Source organism: Panthera onca, chromosome A3, assembly GCF_046562875.1.
Source record: "Panthera onca isolate mPanOnc1 chromosome A3, mPanOnc1 haplotype 2, whole genome shotgun sequence".
NCBI lineage: Eukaryota > Metazoa > Chordata > Mammalia > Carnivora > Felidae > Panthera > Panthera onca.
Window position 1 is genome coordinate 3,790,612 of NC_138341.1, and position 16,363 is coordinate 3,806,974.

Genomic DNA, 16,363 nt, shown 5'->3' on the forward strand with positions numbered 1-16,363 from the left:
AGGAAGCATTTCCTGCTCAGATAAAAATAACTCGAACCTCTTCTGGGATTGTAAGTAGTTACATTTGCCGCAATCTGGGGAGAATGGAGATATCGCGCCCCTGGACGCACACACCTGACCCCTCCAGGCACAGACTCTCGGGGGCCCCGTCTTTCTGGGGCAGGGGGACATCTTCTACGCATCCTGGGGGGTAGGGTTTAAGTGCCAACACCAGAGGAGCCGATGTGTGAGACAGGACAGCAGCCTGCCTCTCTCCTCGGGAAAAGGATTGTAGCCGAGGACAAAGCGGCCAAGCAGATCCCTCCTTGTGCAGGAAATGAAGGAAAACGACCCAGATCCTCCTGCCTCAGAGAGCCTGAATTAACCTCCGGGGGCCCCTGAGAGTTCCTAATACACAAGGACCCTCCCTCACCCCCTTCTGTTTCATGGAGCAAGTACACATGCAGCCAGTACGCTTCTTGGACTCACACTGGGCATTTTATCTGGCCTCGCTTTTCCACTGTAACGGAAACCCTTCCAAGGCAACACGTCCAGAACCACGAAGCGTCTTTTCGACTTGGAGTCAACCGGCAGCATCTCACCGCGAGCATGGCTTTGAAGCTACTCTCGTTCCCTCGTACAAATCACGACTCCTGGTTTTGTTATAAACCACAGGTATATCATATAGCTTATTTGCCACAAAACCAAAAGACGCCTTTTTCACACATGCAAAGCCATCTTTTTTCTGTGAATCCCTCTTCTACAATCGAAAGCACTCGGTGAGCTTAGAGGGCACGATACCACGGGCCAGGTAAGTTCTCACTTCTTGTGCTGATGTGAAATTCATGCCAATGAGGTATGGCCAAGTCTTTCTGAAGATTAAAAAAAAAAAAAAATCATGTGAATACATAATTCCCTCCCTTCCCCCATTTCTGTAAGTCACAGGGCATTTTCTCAGTGACCGGCACTCAGAACCTCGTTCCCTTCCCCTCGTTCCTTTCCAGCGCACACACACACGCACACACACACTCACAGTTTGTCCAGATCAGTACATCCCACTCCTATGTCTGTGGTCCTCCCCAGAAGGTCACGGTGACCCCCCTCTTTCGTGCGTCTCTTTCTGTCCTCCTCACAAGGCTGGAATTCACCCTCGCAAGGTGTGGATTCAGCCACATCACGTACCTCGTTAAAATTCTCCCAGGCCTGAAGAATCGAATACAGTCACCTGGGGGGACCCACAAAGTTGGGGACGGGGTTGGTGGTTCCTGTCCCTGTGGAGAACAAACAAGAGAATGGCGGGCCGGGCTCCAAAGCTGTGGAGAGGCAGGGAAGCAGCATAAATGGTACCGAGGCATGTAGATAATGCCAGCTCCTATCTATGCATGGTTACGCGGGTATCGATACAGACAGCTTTTCCTTTTGGGGACTAAAATGAGACAGTTCCCTGTGCAGATGTCAGACCTCAGTGATCCTTCAGTGGGATACAGCCTCTGAGAGGGCGTTGATAGGAGTTTCTGTAGATGTCTGCATCCAAATTTTAATATACTATGTCCATAGTTGGGCTAAGGGGCACCTGGGGGGCTCAGTCGGCTGAGCGACAGATTTCAGCTCAGGTTTCATCTCGAGGTTTGTGAGTTCGAGCCCCGCATCGGGTTCTGTGCTGATGGCTCGGAGCCCGGAGCCTGCTTCGGACTCTGTGTCTCCCTCTCTCTCTGCCCCTCCCCCCCCCCCATAAATAAAAACATTTAAAAAATATAAATAAATAAATACTTGCGCTAAGGTCTCTATAGGGCATTTCCTCCTTTACAAATTTTACTTCAATTAGTTGATTAATTCTCCTGCTATGGTTTTAATAGCACATACATATCAAAATGTATTGTTTTGCTATTTGATTTTGCCTTTTTCTTTGTATTTAAATTACCATTTTATTCCTGTAATTGTTTTCTTACATTGTGTAATGTCTTACATCGTTATGGGTTTTTTTTTTATTATTATTATTTCAGTTTTCCAAATTGTCTAGTCGGTAAAGATTATTTGGTTTTGCTCTCTTATTGCCATTCCATTTTATTATTTTATACGAATTTGTTGCCATTTTTTCTTTGTCTCTCTCTCTCTCTCTCTCTCTGGCATAGTCTTAGCTAATTTTGTGTATTTATTTCATCACCTTTGACTAGGTAAGAAGCACTCATGTTACAAAATTCAAGAGGAATAAAATAACATAATAAATGTAAACTCGGCTTTTATTTCTGTACCCTATCAGCCAGGTTATGAGTTTCATGCATATCCTTCTACAGATATTTATATTTATAATTATGTGTAAATATAATTGTATATATAATTAAAAGTACAAGCTACAGGTTATATAATCTCATCTCATGTGCACATTGATTTCTCATCTAACAATACATTGTTGCAAACTTCCTGAGCAGTACATTTACAGTATATTATGCTTTTTACTTTTTTTTTTTCAGTTTGAATTTTTATTTTTTTATTTTCTTTTATGATCTTAATTTCCCCACTTATTTCTTTTTTTTAATAGAAATTCATTGTCAAATTGGTTTCCATACAACACCCAGGGCTCATCCCAACAGGTGCCCTCCTCAGTGCCCCTCCCCCACCCTCCCCTCCCTCCCACCTCCCATCAACCCTCAGTTTATTCTCAGTTTTTAAGAGTCTCTTATGGTTTGGCTCCCTCCCTCTCTAACTTTTTTTTTCCCCCTTCCCCTCCCCCATGGTGTTCTGTTAAGTTTCTCAGGATCCACATAAGAGTGAAAACATACGGGATCTGTCTTTCTCTGCCTGACTTCTTTCACTCAGCATAACACTCTGTGGTTCCATCCACGTTGCTACAAAAGGCTAGATTTCATTCTTACTCAAAATAAATATATTTTATGCTTTTTAAAAAGTAGGCTTTCCGGGGTGCCTGAGTGGCTCATTTGGTTAAGCGTCCAACTTCGGCTCAGGTCATGATCTCATTGTTCTTGAGTTGGAGCCCGGCGTGGGGCTCTGTGCTGACAGCTCAGAGCCTGGAGCCTGCTTCGGATTCTGTGTCTCCCTCTCTCTCTTCCTTCCTCTGCTCGTGCTCTGTCTCTCTCTGTCTCTTAAAAAATATATAATAAACGTTTAAAAAATGTTCAAAAATTAAAAAAATTAAAAAATTTTTTAAAAAGTAGGCTTTATGTTTAGAGCAGTTTTAAGTATATAAAAAACCTCCACAGAAAATAGAGAAAGTTCCCGTACCTTCTACCTCTTGCACAAGCTTCTCCTATTATTAACAGCCCGTGTTGTCATGGTATGTTGGTTACCATCAGTGACACAGTATTAGTACATTATTATTAGTTAAAGTTCACAGTTAACACAAGAAGTCACTTCGGGTGCTGTCCCTTCTGGGGGTTTGGACAAATGTGTGAAGGCATGTGGCCAGCATTACAGTGTCTACAAAACATTCCATCGTCCCACGCACCCTCTGCGTTCCTACCTGTTCCTCCCTCCCTACCTCGTAAGCCCGGGCAACCAGGGAACTTTTGTGGTGTCTGCCTTTTCCAGAATGTCATCCAGTTGAAACTACTCAGAATGTAGCCTTTTCAGATTGGCTTTCACTTAGTTATCCACCTTTAAGTTTCTGCCATGTTTTGTTTTGTTTTGTTTTTTTAGGTGACCATAGCTCATTGCTTTTCATCAGTGCAGGATATTCCACTCTAAGGGAGAGCCCCAGTTTATTTGTCCATTCTCCTACTGAACACCATCTAATTGCTTCCAAGTCTGGACAGTTATGAATAAAGCTTCTCTAAATACAGGCATGCGGATTTTTGTGTGGCCATAAGGATTCAAGTCATCTGGGTAAATACCTAATGATGAAGAGGTGAGTCACTGAAGATTTCTAGGGCAGTGAAACTTCTGTATGAGACTGTAAGAATGGAAACATAACTTTTTGTCAAAACCCGTAAGGTGTACAACACAAAGAGTGAATCCCAATGTAACCTACGGTCTTTGGTTTATACTAATGTGTCCATATCGTTTTCTCGGGGGTCAGGAACATACACACGAATGCAAGATATCGATACTGGGGGAAACTATGTCTTGTGGACAGCGTATGGGAACAGTCTGTATTGTCTGCTCAGTTTTTTACAAGCTCGGAATTGCTTTAAGAAATAAAGTCCAGGGGCACCTGGGTGGCTCATTTGGTTGAGCATCCGACTTTGGCTCAGGCCATGATCTCACAGCTCATGGGATTGAGCCCTGCATCGAGCTCTGTGCTAATGGCTCAGAGCCTGGAGCCTGCTTCGGAGTCTGTGTCTCCCTCTCTCTCTGCCCCTCCCTCACTCACGCTCTGTCTCTCTCTCTCTCTCTCTCTCTCAAAAATAAATAAACATTAAAAAAAAAAAAGAAAGAAAGAAAGAAAGTCCATTAATTTAAAAAGGGATGTTTGGAGATGATATTCTCAGACACTCAAACATCTATATATTTTTGCAACTAGATGCCAATAATAGATTCTGCCTTCCTCATCATGAATGATTCTCAGGCTATATATCTACCAAGACACTCAGGGCCCAATGAAGCCTGGAAAAGCCACTCTGAGGAATCTCCTTCCTTTTGACCACACTTGAACTCTGAAAACCTCAGGGTCCTGCTTCATTCACCATAATTTGGTCTCACTGCTAATAATAAAATTATCCAAGGATTATACAAAATCTTCCCCAGGCTGAAGACTGCTTCCTGATTTACACGTGTTTTCTCTAATCTTTACCCCAAACAAAAGGTCATATTAGTAACATCATTCCCATTGTGTAGATTAGGAAACTGAGTGAGTGGTAAAGAAATTTGGTCAGGTTATCCTGCTAACAGAGGAAGGTTCTGGAAATCAAGCTCTACTCTGTCTGATGACAAGACCCATACTCTTTCCAGTATCTTTCACAAAATCCTAAAGGCTGGATGCCTTTCAAAGTTGATATTCCAAATCTTATTCTTTAATTCCCAGATAAGTAGCCATTAAATAAATAAACAGGAAAAAGCCCACGATGTAGCATTTCTTACCCATAGAGCTGTGGCAACCAGAGAGCAAACCCCCTGCTTCACACTTATGGACAATTAGTTCAGCAGATTGTCCAATGTTCTAGAGGCTCCCAGGGGCAGGGGCGGGACTGGAGTCCAATTTCCTTCACACCAAATCCATTGGCTTTTCCTTGGAGTAACGGGGCCCCTGGAGACACATCCGGACACAAGGCCACCAAAATCTTCTTTCTTCTTTATCATCAGCTACCCCGTCAAGATCGAACTTTCATTTGGTTCCACGCTTAGAAGTAATATTTCACATCCAGCCACAGCAACCACCTTTCCTGAAATAAAAGAAAAGTAAAAGGGGCTCGGAGACCACTCTCTAGAGACTGTAAATTTCCGCTGAAGTATTAACACAATCTATTAGGTCACATTATACTCCATTGTGCACAGGGAGGAAACCCTACTCAACAACATTACTTGATGGCATTTTGATGTGCCATTCGCTGGACGCAGCGAAGAATGCGGAGGCTGAGGGCCAGGGTGGCCCGCAAAGCTAACGGCTTTCCTTGGATGCTTACTTCCCGGGCTTAAATGAGCTGGGCATCGGCCCAGGTGATCTATTCAGCAGATCTTCAACAGTGTGCTATGCCCGAGGCGAGCTGACTCCGGACGGACCGGTCCGATTTGTACGCGATCCTGCGGACGAGTGTTTGTGACAGGCACCCTCACATCTGCTTGCCCGCATCTTTGTGACACAGATGCCCGTGGTCACGTGTCGGAACAACCGAAGTCTGTGGTCTCCATCAGGAAGCCCAAACCCAGAGACATAGGCGGGGGGGCAAGGCAGAGGAGTGGGTTTTTTTTGGTTTTTTGTCTTTTGCCTTCTGAAATTTTTTGTTCCCTAAGGACCCGTAAAATTACCTACTCACTTATTTAACAAATAATCACGTGTGTGTGCAGTGTAATACCAAGCATCGTTCTGGGCCCAGAGAGGCAAAGGCGGGAGGTAAGGAGAATGAGAGAGAGATAAATAAAATGTGGCTCCCATAAGCACAGGATAAAACCATCACATTATAGGAACAGTTGAACACACAATCTAATGAAAAGAAAAAACAAAAAGGGGTTGCCTTAAAACGTGAGGACTCCCAATCACCATTGGAATCCGGGTTTCTCAGGGCCGTGTGATGGTATCAGCATTAAGACAGTCACTGAATTTCATTTTTCCGTGGTCACTGTATTTTACCCTTTCTGCTCCCGTCTCCACTTCTCGCCCACTGGGGACGAAAGCCCTGGGCTCCCGGCCTCCTGCAAGAAAGCTGGCAGGGTCAGGAGGAAGGACTGGTCCGACAGCCTCCTCCTTGCTGGGACATCCAAAACCCTAAACCCTTAGGAGGACGCAGAGGCGAGTCCAGACCAAGCGTGTGAGGAAATGTCTCTGGGCCGCGACCTTCGCCCGCGTCGTCATGAAGGTTCTCCAAGCTCCCGGAAGGAAGAGAGAAAGGGTGGACGAGGAGTGGCGGGTGAGAGCGGGCCTGGTCCCTGATTCCTAGCGGGAACCCCAAGGAGGCAGCACACTCAGGACAGGCCGTCACGTGGAGTGGATCTGGGAAGACGGGGCTTTTGCACAGTGCGGGCAAGATGCTCCCGCGCCAGCCTGACGCGCAGAGGCCTGAAGAGTCGGCACATCGCACCCAGTGCTGGAGACGGTGACCGAGCCGGAGGCCAAGGTGATGCCTCCGGGATGCGCTCCACGCGGGCCCGTGGCCGCGGGGCTGCCCGAGAGCGGGGGCCTCCACAGATAAACGGGGGAGCACAGGTGAGTCCAGCACTAGACGTCCCCGGGTTCCCTGTGACAGCGTGTCCCTAACTGCCTGGGGGCTCTGCCACCTTGCCTGAGGGCAGTCTGGAAGCTCTGCAGACACCGGATTATAGGAAGACGACAAGAAAATTGTTCATTTCTTGCAACATCTGGGTTCTGGGCTGAGAGATACAGCTGTTACACCCTGATTGGTAAGCTCGGAAGAATTTAAAAAAATATAAAGTTCTGGGTCCTTTTCCCTTCCCGAAATTGTAACAATGGCGTCATAGAAATCTCATAAAGGCTTCTGTAAACAATGTCCCGCGTGTCCTATCTGTCCCTTTAAGCAGGTGTCGAAAAGCAAAGAAACAACGGAAGCATCTTTGCAAAGGGGAAGTCTTTTGTAGGCACAGCTGATGTATGTGAAGGTCCTGTTGTGTGTGTGTGTGTGTGTGTGTGTGTGTGGAGAGGGAGACAGAGAGACAGAGGCACAGAGACAGGCATATTTTAAGGAATTGACTAGGGGTGCCGTGAAGGCTGGCCCGTCTGAAGTCCGCCAGGCAGGCAGCAGGCTGGACTCCCAGGGAAAAACTGATGCCACACTCCCAGTCTGAAGGCCGTCTGGAGGCAGAACTCCCTCATCCTCAGGGAACTTTCCTGGAGTTTTCTCTTAGAGCCTTCTACTGATTGGATGAGGCCCACCCTCAATAGGGAGGAAGATCTACTTTACTCAGCCTCTGATGATAAAGGCTAGTCTCATCTAGAAAATGCCTTCTCAGTAACATCCAGATGCGTTTTCACCCCCGCGTCCGGTCACCACAGCCCAACCAAGCTGACAAAGAAGAGAAGCCGTCCCAACGCGGAGGAAGGCAGGGTCCAGCAGCCACGGCGGGTTCCTGCTCTGCCCTGCCTCTGGCTGGACTCCAGGTGCCCCTCTCCTCGGCTACACTTCCTGTGGACGCAGTGACTCACCCAGTGGGGGAAACCAAGTCTTCCTGCCTGAGCTCCTGTCACATCGGTCACTGATGCCCTGCGAGCCCCGCCCACAGAGCGGAAGAGTCCCACGCGCCCAGCCACGTTCCTGTCCCCTTTACTCGGCCAGAGACGCTTCCCCCCACCCCTGGCTTTGCCTGTGGAACATAATCACCTGCCCCTACCTGCCACACAGCCTGGCGTGTGTTTGCAAGATTCAATTTTAACGGTAATGATGAGGATGTCCGTGATTAGGATAAAGATAAACTTCATTCCCTTTGGCTCTGTTTTTTCCTAAGATTCAAGAATCAACTAGAATAAACACACTGCAGCCTGGACACAGACGGCCACCCTCTCATCTGGAAGGTAAAGAAATTACTGAAGTCAAATCGAATTTACCCAATACACCTACGGATGTAAATTTTAGCTCCCCTGAACCCGCCCAAAGAGGAAAATCGGTTCATTGCAACAGAAGCGGTCCAAGGGACCATGCTTCTCTTTCCGGAAAGCCTCATGTTAGCTTGCAGCGCATTTTCGTGAATAACTTTTTAAGCTCATTTATTTATTTGGAGAGAAAGAGAGAGACGGCGATCAGGGAGGGGCAGAGAGAATCCCCAGCGGGCTCTGCACTGTCAGCACGAAGTCCACGCGGACTCCAACTCACGAACCGTGAGATCACGACGTGAGCCATAATCGGGAGCCTGACGCTCCACGACCTGAGCCGCCCAGCCTGCCCCAACTTGTAGAGAATTTAACTGACAACTGAAACATTCTTTAAAAGTAAAAGAGAAACTATTTCTTCACCAGAAACAGAACAACAAAACGCTGACAAACAGCCAAAGCGCAGAGCGGTTGGAAGGAGAGCTGCACGGGAACATGATTTACTCAGTGACGTTGCCGTGAAACCCCAGAGAAGTCTTGCTGGTGATTATGAAAGATGGTTCCAAACCTTCTACCCTCACACAATAACCAGCGTTAAAGGGTTTTCGCAGTAGGCAGGTCTTCTGGCGTAGATTTAATTTGCAGATGTTTTGCCGAAACACGAAGTAGACATAAATTGAAAATCTGTACGTGCGCTCATTTGTAATGAATCAGGGTTGCTCCAAATTAGTAAAAGGGGGGAAAAAATGCAAGGACTTTTTGGCCTTGGACAAAACCATCTGAATTTCTTTCATGGTTTTTCCTTGAAATAAGCCTGTATCATGCTCTTAGAGCTCCGTGCAGAGACGCTATCAGAGGTACATTCTGGGGCTTCTGCGTCTCCCGGGCATGACGCACGCTCCCATACTTCCAGGCTACCGGAAAGTCTTCCAATTGTGCAAATCCCACGAAAGAAGAACGTAGTCGAGTGTGCTGTTAGAAGCACCCATTTGGTTAGAACTCTCCCAAGAAAATCTTTGTTTCTTCCCGTGTCCCCATTTACAAAGAGGCAAATGATTAAATTTGCTTCACCAAATTAAACTCAGCCCCGCTTCCTGCTGGGCACCGGGGAGCCCTTCTGGACGACCACCTGCGCGTCGGCTGCTCTTTTCTGCGGGGCCTGAATGTCATTACGTGGCGTCAGCCGCCTGACACGCTGGCGGAAATGTGGGTTTGCCACAGGGCTACTCTGCTGGGTGGGCAAGTGGAGAAGCCAGAAGACCATGATCCAGGCAGAGCAAACACCCCCGAGATTCAGGAGAAAGGCTGCTGCTGAATGCGATGTAAAACCAGCCACGAGGGACGAGACTGTAAGAGGAGTGGGGGGGAGGCAAAGGGAGAGACAGAGAGACAGACAAGACAGAGAAGAGGAGGGAGAAGATGGGGGGGTGGAGAAGAAAAAGAAGAGAAGGAAAGAGAGGAAAGGGAAGGGAAGGGAAGGAAAGAGGGGGAAGGGAAGGGAAGGGAAGGGAAGGGAAGGGAAGGGAAGGAAAGAGGGGAAAGGAAAGGAAAGGAAAGGAAAGGAAAGGAAAGGAAAGGGAAGGGAAGAGAAGGAAAGAGGGGAAAGGAGAGGAAAGGAAAGGAAAGGAAAGGAAAGGAAAGGAAAGGAAAGGGAAGGGAAGGAAAGAGGGGAAAGGAGAGGAAAGGAAAGGAAAGGAAAGGAAAGGAAAGGAAAGGAAAGGAAAGGGAAAGGAAAGGGAAAGAAAAGGGAGAGGAAGGGGGAGGGGAAGGGAAGGGAAGGGAAGGGAAGAGCAGGGAATAGATCCGTTCTTCTCTTGCTCTGAAGGTTGTATCAACCGACAGTCCACTTCTACCTGTGACCTTAGCTGCTTCTGTCCCAAGGTGATGCTCGCACCCAACAGAAGCTGGGCTTGTGTTTGCAAATATTCAGCTTGAGTTTATCTTTATCGCCGGCCAGCTCCCCGCACATCTGCACAGCGAGGGCCTCCCTGTTTCTCAGTGCATGCACCTACAGAGGAAGGGGCTGCCTCTGGCTCTAAGTCCAGCACAATTCTCCTCCCGCATGATCGCAGGCATGAGTATCCTTGCCTGCAGAGAGATGCAATTTTCTTCAAGCAAAGCTCTGATCCACTCACACAGGATCCACATGCCACAATTAGTATGGATCAAAGTTTAGTGAACAGCACCCGCATCTAGATCGTATAACATATTACGGGGAGGGGGCACTCATTTCCACCGTTTGCCAACCCATCCTCTTAATTAACAAAAACCCTTGTTCCTGGCATGCTCGGTGTGCGAGGGGGAAAATGGCTGCATTTTAATTGACAGAGAACAGAAGAAAAGACCACAAAACCGGTGCATGCCAGGACTTGGTAAGGAAAGGAAAATAACAAACAGATCTTAAAAAAAAAAAAAAAGGAGAAGAAGAAGAAGAAAAGAAAACCACTAAGGCTCATTTGAACTTACTCGCAGTACAACAGGGCAACTTCCCCACACACTACCATCCCGGAGGTGCCACTGAGGGTCAGAATTCTGTACCCTCAGGTCACCAAGCTGCACTCGACCATTAGGAGCAGAAAGAATGTCTCCTTATGTTCCCGTTGCCACAATTAGTGTGGCAGAAAAGCACACAGGTCTCTCAATATCTGCAGCGGATGCAATGAGAGACATTGTTCAGGTCTGTGTGATTTGGGGGGTTATTGGAAGCCACATTTCACTCATTGTTGCAGTTGCAAAACCGCATTCCATAAATGTAAGATGATCGGGGACCCACCAGGCATTGCCGACGCAAGAATAAACAGGACAGTCTCTCCCCTCCAAGAATGCGTTCTAGACAAAGGACTGGGATGCAGATTTCCCCTCGGGTTTGGCAACACGGCTTCCTCTGATTTGTAAAAATTGAACTCGGATGTTCACTACCTAGTTCTAAACAAACAAGGCCCAGGAACCCCCCCCCCTAAGTTTAAAATAATACTCCTCCCAGCTTCTCCATGCGTGAAATCTTACTCATCCTTCAAGGCCGTGATCAAATACTTGCTTTTGAAGTGTTTCTTGATCGCTCGTCTTGGCCCTTCTACCAGGCCCAATGACATGGCACCTGGTAGAAACTGGCTTAGCTGCTTGCACCCCTGACTCTCCCTCCAGACTGTGAAAGGATAGCAACCAAGCCTTTGAAAAACACTACGGCTCTCTAGCATAGGAGACCGTATCGTAAACATCACGGATATTCAACAAACTCTTGCTGGAATAGATTTTTGCTCTGGGCTCTGCAGGCAGGCAAATCTGAATTAGCATCGGGCCCTACCAGATGTTGACTGCACGACATAGTAAAGTCATTTAGCGTCGCTGAGCTTCAGCTTCTGGGGCGCCTGGGTGGCTCAGCCGGTTGAGCGTCCAACTCTCAGCTTCGGCTCAGGTCGTGATCTCACGGTCCGTGGGTTCAAGCCCTGCATTGGGCTCCGTGGCTGGCCGCCCGGAGCCTGCTTGGGATTCTCTCTCTCTCTCCCTCTCTCTCTGCTCTTCCCCTCTCATGCTGTTTCTGTCTCTCAAAATAAATAAGGAAACTTCCGAATCCTCACTCTCTCGGGCCCCCATGGGGATTCAAGGGAGTAAAGAAAACGAGCCTCGTAGTAGTCGTGGTAATCTGGCAACATTCCTCCTTTTTCCTTTTTTCTTTTTGAACTTCACCTTTACTGGGATATAATTGACATGATATCATTGCAAGATATTAAAAGTGGGCATCGTGGCGAGATGAGGTAAGTGCACATTGTCAAAGGAGACCCCGTCTAGCTAACACGTAGACCACTTCCCATAGTTATCTGTGTGTGTGTGTGTGTGTGTGTGTGTGTGTGTGTGTGAACACTGAAGTTCTAGGTTCTCAGCAAATTTAAATTATACCAGTGTTATTTACCAGACTCCGTGTGTGACAAGGCTCAGACCTTACCTAGCATACAGCTGGAAGTGTGTACTGTTTGACCAAGCTCTCTCCTGTTTCCCCTACTGCTAGTCCCCGGAAGCCGCTTTTCTGCTCCCAGTTTCTAGGACTTCGACTTTTCATTTAGATCCCACATGCAAGTGATACCATGCAGTCTCGTCTCTCTCTGCCTGGTCCATTCGAGGCATCACTCCCTCGAGGTCCATTCGCTGTGGCAAATGGCAGGGGTTCGTTCTTTCTCGTGGTTAAATAATTCTCCACTTTACTGTTACCCCCCCCCCCCCCATCATTCATCTGTGGCAGGACGGCTAGGTTCTTTCCACACCTTGCCTATTTTTTCTTTTGTCTTTATCCTTATTCCAGTGGACGGCTTGGGAGGGTCTAAATGTCAGGTGACACCCTAAAGAAATCGAAGAGTCAGTCTTTTGAAGGGACTGTGTTTCTTGCTTGTCTTAGCCTTTTCCTATAACGTCCGAAGACATAGTTCTGATTTTAACAAGAAGAGAAGATTGCATGAGCACGCACAGTTGGAAAATCGAGATGCGTTCACCCTGATGATTTTCGAGCTGTGCCCTTAATCACCAACACTCACTCGATCTCTGTGCTTCTGGCACGCGACGTCCAAAGGGGATTCGCAGATCTGCAGCCCAGTCTGTGCTCCGTCCACCCGGGTGCGGGGGGTTGCGGGGAGAACGCCCTGGATCCCACCGTTTTGACCTCCCAGATTTTTGTTTCACTCCTGGGCATGAGGTAAACTCCCGGACCCACGCCTCACGCTGAAGGGCATTGGAAAAAGAATTTGGCTTTGCCAAAACCACCATGAAAGCCGCTCTTGACCAGATTGTCCTCCTGTGACGCCATCTCAGGGGGTAAACAATTCTCCCGTGTCTCAGTCCCGACAATGCATTCTGAAAAAGCACCTGGGGGGGCGCCTGGGTGGCTGAGTGGGTTAAGCGTCTGACTTCGGCTCAGGTCATGATCTCGCGGTCTGTGGGTTCGAGCCCCGCATCGGGCTCTGTGCTGACAGCTCGGAGCCTAGAACCTGCTTCGGATTCTGTGTCTCCCTCTCTCTCTGCCCCTCCCCCACTCATGCTCTGTCTCTCTCTCTCTCTCTCTCTCTCTCTCTCTCTCTGTCAAAAATAAATAAACACTAAAAAAAAAAAATGAAAAAAAATGAAAAAGTACCTGGTTTGTTCGTAAGCTGCGGACCCCGGGAGCCCGTGACACATCACGTTCCCTTTTTGGATTTGGCTACTTGCAGACTCAAAGCCAAATGTGTGCCCTTCACTGAGGTTGGCCTCGTGGAATGCCTAACTACTGTTCCACGGCTGCTTTCTGCCCTTACGTCTTCTTTGCCCACAAAGTCTCCCGTTTTTATTTTGATCTCTTATTTTACACACATTTTTGTAAACTGCCTGAATTCTGTTTTGAAGGAAAAAAACGGAAAAGAGCATTTCTTTTGCTCTGGTCCCATTGAGCAGCGTGCCCCCCTGAGGGCGAGGATTGCGTCAGGGGGCGGTGAAGGGCTGGCCCGGAAAGGAAGGGTGAGGCCTTGGTTGAGAGGCCCCGGGTTGGACCCAAAGGACAATTCAGGGGCCCTTCGGGGTTTACCAGACCTGCTAAGGTCAGCAGCCACAGGGTCCCCCCAGGTTTTCGAGAGGTGCGTGGGGGTGCTTCCCAGCCTCCGACGCGTGGGAACCGTTACCTGAGGACCCTGTTTGATTCCAGAACTCTGGGTGAGGCCTGAAGGCTGCGTGTCTCAGAAGCTGCCAGACGAGGCCAATACTAGTCAGGGGTCAGATTTTAGTAGCAAGAGCACAGCCTGGCGAGAACGAGCGGGCAGGAGCCGCAAGCTGTGAGTGGGGAGGCAGGTGTGTGGGCACTTGGGCCCCGCCCACCCTCCGTGGTAAACAGCCACGGGTGGCCAGGAGGGGCGTCTGTGACGGCGCGCGGGGGCCCTCCGTGCGTGCTGCGTCAGGGTCCACGGGAGCCCTGGCCGGAGGCCAGCTCTGCCATTCGCTGTCTCTCCCTGCTGGCTCCTTCTGCATCCAGAGGCGCCAGGGCGCACGAAGCACCTGGCTTCTCGCCACCTGCCCCTGCAGCTCCTGTGGCTGAACACCTGCCCGCCCCAACGCGGCTGCCAGGGAGGCGCGGGGCTCCGGTGCCTCGGGGCAGGAGGGTGGCACCAGGGTGCCAGAGGCCGCAGGGGAAGGCGTCCCTTGGGGAGTCTGGGGAGGAGGCAGCTGGCACACTCAGGAAGGGGGGGGTCCCTGGAGAGCCGAGGTTCGGGCAGGTGGCTGGGGAGGAGGGGAGAGGCGCTTGTCTGCAGGGCGGCTGGGGCGGGGGGAGGGGAAGGGCATGAATACCGAGGGGGGATAATCGCTGCCCAGGCTGGAGCCGGATTCTGAGTTGTGGGGACGGCCAGGCAAAAAGCAGAGGCTCCCGCAGCGAGGTGGCCGCAACGCGTGTCGTCCCCAGAGTCACCGTGCCCTCCATTTAAAACCAACACGACTAACAGTTAAGCTGAAATAGAATCTGTTTTCCTTTACAGAAGACAGAGAACGTGGTTGTCTTTTAGGGTTTGTTTTTTTTTTAAGAGCTATTAAAAAACCCAGTTTCCTCATTTGGGTGAGGGTCCCACTTGGATGCCTCTTTTCCCGTGTTCCATGAAGCCACTGGAATTCCCGTGATTTTCCAAAGCCCTTCACTCCAAAATGAGTCATCCAGAATGACATGTGGGATTAGCATGAGGATGTATGCTTGAGTCGTAGCTCGCAGTGGTGGGCGACTTATAGACCTACACGGACGCACCCGCCATGTTGAATAGCGCGCAATTCACCGTCTTCTCACCCGGCACTGGATCATGACCCTGAAATTTATGTGTGTATGTACGTGTGTGCACGCACGCACACACGCACACGGAGTAAAGTCCTGGTTTGTGAGCATAACTGGTTCCAAAAATCTGCTTGTAATCCAAAGCACTCGTATACCAAAGCGAATTCCAAGATCCTTTGGCTCCGTTGCGATCTCGTGACATTCGACGTCACGCACTACTCGTGTTGCAAGACACGGCTCGTTTATCGAGTCAAAATTGATTAGAAATGTTTGTTCGTCTTGCAGAACGCTCTCAGGACAAGTTCCTCGCAGTGCAAGGTTTTGCTGTAGATCTCTATCTCTAGCTCTGTCTCTATCATCCAGAGTTGTCCAAGCATTAAATATACGTCGCATGCCCCCTGGAGATACCACTTGAGTTTCAAGCTCAGTAGCTTCCCCCGTCATTCTCCCCAAGCCAACAGGCCAGGCCTCCCCTCGTCCGAGAACCTGCAGGCGGCCAGTTCTCAGGAAACACCTGCCTGAGATTTAAAAGCCTAAGCCTTTAAAGCAAGGCTCATATTGAAAAAAAGACCCTCAAAAGCCAGAAAAAGACATTTTGCATAATTTATCGAGATCAGGGAGCCAGTCAAAGCCCCGCGAAGAGTGAGTGGCGAATTTGAAGATGAACCTGGAGGTGTGTGTGGGGTGCCCGCGGAGTGAGGACCGTGGATGGACGGACAGATGGACGTCACCACAAAAGTAGCACAAAAGTTGGAAGGTGAGGGGCGCCCGGGTGGCTCAGTCGGTTAAGCATCTGACTTCGGCTCAGCTCATGATCTCACGGCTCGTGAGTTCGAGCCCCGCAACAGGCTCTGTGCCGACAGCTCGGAGCTGGGATCCTGCTTCGATTCTGTGTCTCCCTCTCCCTCTGCCCCTAACCCACTCACATTCTGTCTCTGTCTCTCTCAAAAATAAATGAACATTTAAAAAATTAAAAAAAAAATATTTAAAGGGGCGCCCGGGTGGCTCAGTCAGTTAAGCATCTGACCTCGGCTCAGCTCATGATCTCACAGTCCGTGGGTTCTGGCCCCGCATCGGGCTCTGTGCTGACAGCTCGGAGCCTGGAGCCTGTTTCAGATTCTGTGTCTCCCTCTTTCTGCCCCTCCCCACTCACACTCTGTCTCCCTCCCTCTCTCTCTCTTTCTCTCTCTCTCTCTCAAAACAAAAATAAGCGTTAAAAAAAAAGTTGGAAGGTGAACGTGATGGTTCCGGACTGTCTGTCCGGTGACTGGAGTGACACAACAGCACTCCTGTCCTTGTCCTCAGTCCCACAGCCTTCTCCACTGTCCTGCCTCAGGGGGTCTCTGGACAACGCTGTTGCGTCCCACTGGGACGTTTCTGTGAAAACTTCCAGAAAGAGAAGTACTCAACATCAAGTCTGCACGTGCTACACACACACACACACACACACACACCTTCCAGCATAG

At 49.1% G+C, this 16,363-nt stretch overlaps 1 long non-coding RNA gene across 1 annotated transcript; it reads right to left on the bottom strand.

The window, feature by feature from the left end:
- Positions 1-451: 451 nt before the first annotated feature.
- LOC132687541 (uncharacterized) lies at positions 452-13,920 on the bottom strand. The gene is made up of 4 exons (XR_009614178.2): positions 13,768-13,920; positions 5,014-5,315; positions 1,162-1,292; positions 452-851 (listed from the first exon to the last, which is right to left on the bottom strand). It is a non-coding gene; the product is annotated as an uncharacterized LOC132687541 (long non-coding RNA).
- Positions 13,921-16,363: the final 2,443 nt, after the last annotated feature.